Source organism: Gavialis gangeticus, unplaced genomic scaffold, assembly GCF_001723915.1.
Source record: "Gavialis gangeticus isolate Ggan-Ray unplaced genomic scaffold, GavGan_comp1, whole genome shotgun sequence".
NCBI lineage: Eukaryota > Metazoa > Chordata > Crocodylia > Gavialidae > Gavialis > Gavialis gangeticus.
In genome coordinates, this window is record NW_017729032.1 from 42,022,053 (window position 1) to 42,027,302 (window position 5,250).

A 5,250-nucleotide genomic window follows, 5' to 3' on the forward strand; every position below is an offset into this window, starting at 1 on the left:
CATAGAGAACAATTGTTTTTTTATCTTCTTTGTAGCAACCTTTGTTGTATTTGAAGACAACAAATCCCTCCTTGATCTTTTCTTCTCCAACGTAAATAATCCCAGTTCTCTCAATCTTTCCTTATATGTCAAGTTTAGAGTTCTATTGACTTTTGTTGCTATCCTCTGTATTCTTTTTTAGTTGTCTGCCTCCACACCCCCAAGAACCCCCACACATATACATAGCCACAGCCCCCACAAACCCCATACTCCCCGTTCCCCACCCCTTCCCACAACCCCCCACCCCATATACAAACACACACACAGATCCCATACCTACCCACACATACCCCCTCAACACTCCCACCACAATATACAAGAGTAAGACTTAATTTTAAGCTATTATACAATCACCTTTAGATACACTATGCAAACACACACAAATCAGGACAAAGATATTTTTTGAAATAAAAGTAAAAAAGTACTTGCCACTTTGAGGCCCAACGACTCAATACTGAGGCGGAACAGCGGTAGCGAATGAAGGAGAAGGAGACCAACCCAGCCTGCAAATCCCATTCCTCCATGCAACAACATGCCCCCATTGCCAAAGAATGTGTGAATCCAGAATTGGGCTTCTCAGTCACCTGAAGACTCATCAAGCCTGATGGATGTCATCCTTTACTTCGAGGGACTGCTGACAATCGATCAACAAAAAAGAGCATTTTTTTTAAAGAGAGTGTATCAAATAACTAAATAATTTCATGCACCTAACAAAAAATGTTAGGTTGGTACATAATGTATATCATTTAAAAGATATCCATATTTATTAAATTTAAGCTGAAACTGTATAATTATAAATGATTCATCCACACAAATATTGTCATCATTCCCTCTTTTTATTAAGTATACCATAAGAAGTATTGTGTTATTTTATTCAAAATGGCACCAATAAGTGTATGTAAGCTCTTCATGGTTTACCTATATGTCAAACACATTTTTGTATTTTTTGGACTAGATTTTCAAATTGCTGGAATAACTTCCAAAGGGTCTTAGTGTACATAAGAATTGTTTCCTTAGTCCTTTGAAGTCCCTGACCACTGGAAGGAGGCCAGCACTGCAACTAAACAGGTGCCAGGTTAAGCAGGAGAATGGACATACCATGCTGTTTCAAGACCCAGAGCAGGGGATAGATGAGTTGTACAGCAAGGCTTTCCAACAGAACAATGAGGACAAGAAGATGAAGTGGGAGGACCTGAATGGAGCTGTGTGGAAGGTGGTCTCTTCAGGATCCAGGCTGCATGCTACAAGGGAAACTTCTCCAGTTCAGCTGCATGATGGGTATGACACCCTTGCACCACTGATGGAGGAAGGACTGGAGACACTGGCTCCAGAGCAGGAAAGGAGGCAAGCTCCTGTCCAGAAGAGGGGACATATAGAATCATAGAAAGTTAGGGTTGGAAGGAACCTCTAGGTTATCTAGTTCAACCCCATGCTCAAAGCAGGACCATCCCCAACATCATCCCAGCCAAAGCTTTGTTTAGCCGGGTTCTTAAAACCTCAAATTATGGAGCTTTCACCACCTCTCCAGATAACCTGTTACAGTGTTTTACTACCCTTCTAGTGAGAAAATTCTTCCTAATATCTAACCTAAACTTTCCTTGCTGCAACTTGAGACTGTTACTCCTTGTTCTGTTATCTGCCACCACTGAAAACAATCTAGTTCCATCCTCTTTTGAATTTCCCTTTAGATAGTTGAAGGCTGCTATTAAATCCCCTCTCAGTCTTCTTCTCTAGACTAAATAAGCCCAGTTCCCCCAGCCTCTCAAGTCATGTGCCTCAGCCCCTGAACCATTTTTGTTGCCCTTTGCTGGACTCTCTCCAATTTGTTCACATCCTTTCTGTAGTGAGGGTCCCAAAACTGAACACAGTACTCCGGATGCAGCCTCACCAGTGCTGAATAGAGGGGAGTAATCACTTCCTTTGACCTGCTGGCAACATTCCTATCAACGTAGCCCAGTATGCCATTAGCCTTTTTTGGAACAAGGGCACATTGTTGGCTCATATTCAGCTTATTTCCCACTGTAACCCCCAGGTCCTTTTCTGCAGAGCTGCTGCCTAGCTAGTCAGCCCCCAGCCTGTACTGGTGCATGGGATTGTTCTATCCTAATTGCAGGATTTTGCACTTGTCCTTGTTGAACCTCATGAAATTTGTTTTGGCCCATTCCTCCAATTTTTCCAGGTCACTCTAAATCGTAGTCCTATCCTCCAGCATATGTACTATGGGGAATGTAGTAGTGTTGTGGTGGGTGGTGGTAGTTGGCAACTCGTTCTTGGGTGGAAGGTGTGTTCTGCTGGCTGGATCCAATTACACAGGAGGTCTGCTGCCTTCCAGGGTCCTGTATCTGGGATGTGATGGAGAGTATTACAAAACTCATCTGGCTTTCTGACCACTACCCCATACTGCTCATCCATGTGGGAGAACGAATGTCACAGGCAGAAGCAACCCTGGGCAGGTCATACGTGATGGCTGGGCTCAAGGGGTTGGGGGTGCAGTTGGTTTTCTCTTCCATCTTTCCAGTCAGGGGCCAGGGCTCCTGGAGGGACAGTTATATTGAGGAGTTCAACTGGAGGTTCAGGAGATGGTGCCATAGCGAAGATTTCAGATTTTATGATCATGGAATGCTGTTCTGGAATAGAGGCTTGTTGGGAAGAGATGGCATACACCTCATGTCATGGGGGAAGAAACTGTTTTCTTTCAGGATGGCTGACTTGCTGGAGAGGGCTTTAAACTTGGTGTGTCTGGAAATGGGTGGGCAGGCAGAATGCAAGTTGGGGGACAGCCAAGCAGGAAAGACATAGAGAGGGCAGTCAGGTGTCAAGAGGCAGGAATGATGTCAGAGCAGGTGGGACCTGGGGCTTACAAATGGGGGACTTAAGGGTCTATACACAAATGCTAGGAGTGTGGGGAATAAGCAGGAGGAACTGGCAGTCCTGCTAACAAATAGGGAATATGTTCTTGTCAGAATAATGGAGACCTGGTCGGACACCACACCTGACTGGGCTGTATGCGTAGAGAGCTACAGGCTGCAGCCTGCGCCTGCCCCAGGTACAGATCTGGGGGGCACAGGTCCCTCCTACACTCTGGAAGTGTGTGCAGCAGTGGGGAGCTGGCCCTCCCCCGGATGAGTCACCCGTGGCCCGTCCTTCTTCCTGCTGAGGTCCTTCAGTCATGCATTGTGGCCCCAGGCCCCAAGCCTCATTTGGACAGCAGCCTCAGCCCTACCCAGCTCCCTTCCCCCTCCCCCCCGCAACTGCTGAAGTTGCTTTGCAGGCTGCCTGGGGCCACATGCGTGTCCATGGACATGGCTCCCCCTGTCTCTCTGGCTCCCTCCCAACTCCCTGCAGGCTAGAACTCTGCAGGGAGCTCATTGCAAAATAGAAACATCCGTGGGTTTCTCTTGTAAAACAGAGGCATTTGCCTCTGGTAAAAAGTAAAATCCACATTTTACTCCATTTTTCCATGGGAAATGGAAAACCTGGATCTCTGCTGATAATAGATAGTCAGGAGAAAGCTGAACTTTTTACTGAATACTTTGCATTGGTGTTCCTGCATGCAGATGGTGTTTGCCCACCTGGTTGGATACTGGACGGATGCGGTGGGGGGTGATTGCCAACCGGTGGTCAGTGTTGAACCGGTGAAGGAGCACTTAGAGTGGCTGAATATGGTCCTTCAGCAAGACCGGACGGACTACACTCGAAAGTGCTGAGGGAATTGGCTGGAGTCATTGCGGGACCATTGGTGAAGGTAATTGAGATTTGTGGTGCTTGGGAGAGGTCCTGAAACACTGGAAAAGGGCCAGTGTGGTGCCAGTCATTACGAAGGGGAGGAAGGAAGATCCAGGAAACTAGAGGCTGGTCAGTTTGACCTCAACACAGGGTAAAATTTTGGTAAAAAATTATCAAGAACTCCACTTGTAAAAGACTGGCATGATGCTGAAGGTTAGCCAACATAGTTTCATTGTGGGCAGGTAACATCTGACCAACCTCGTCTCCTTTTAAAATCAAGTAATGAACCACTTAGATGTGGAAGATGCAGTTGATGTCATGTACTTGGATTTTAAAAAGGCCTTTTATATGGTTTCCCATGATGATTATAAAAAATATTGGGAGATTGTAGGCTGGCAGAGTCCAAGGTCAGGTGGGTTGGGAACTGGCTAAGGGGTCAAACCCAGAGACTGTTAGTGGACAGGTCTATATCGTCTTGGCAGGAGGTGGCCAGTGATGTCCTGCAGGGTTCAGTTCTTGGCCCCATTCTGTTCAATATCTTTGTCAACAGTTTAGATGAGGATGTGGAAAACATGCTGGCCAAGTTTGCGGATGATATTAAGTTGTGGGGAAAGTGGTCATGCTAGGGGATAGGATGCGGATCCAAGGAGACCTGGACAAGCTGGAAAGTTAGGCAGGGTGGAACTTGATGTAGTTCAATAAGGATAAATGCAGAGTGCTTCATCAGGGAAGAAGTAAGCTTGAAAGGAACCTCAGGGTTATGGTTGATCACAGGATGTACATGAGCTACCAATGTGATGCTGTAGTCAACAAAGCTAATAGCATACTGGGATGCATTAACCAACGCATCATGAGCAGGGTTAAGAAAGCGATACTTCCTCTCCACTCGGTGCTGGTGAGACCCCAGCTGGAGTACTGTGTCCAATTCTGGGCACTACACTTCAAGAAAGATGAGGAGAATCTTGGAAGGGACCAGAGAAGGGGCACAAGAATGATTAAGGGCCTGGAGGACAAACCTTATGAGGAAAGACTAAGGGATCTAAGACTGTTCAGCCTGGGGAAAAGAAGACTGAGGGAGGACTTAGTGGCTATCTGTAAGTATGTGAAGGGTGAGTATTGGGAGCTGGGAGAAAAACTGTTCGTTAGTGTGTTCCAAGGGAGGACAAGGAGCAATGGCCATAAACTGGTAGAAGATAGTTTCAGGTTGGAGATAAGGAAGAAATTCTTTCTGGTAAGGGTGACCAAAATCTAGAATAGACTTCCCAGGGAGGTGGTGAAGTCCCCGCCCTTAAAAGTCTTCAAGAGGAGACTGGATAGACATAGTTTCATAGTTTGTAGGGTCAGAAGGGACCTAAGCAGATCATCAAGTCCAACCCCCTGCCATGGCAGGAAAGTACTGGGGTCAAACAACCCCAGCAAGGTGTTCATCTAGCCTCCTCTTAAAGACCCCCAGGGTAGGAGCCAGCACCACTTCTCTTGGAAGTT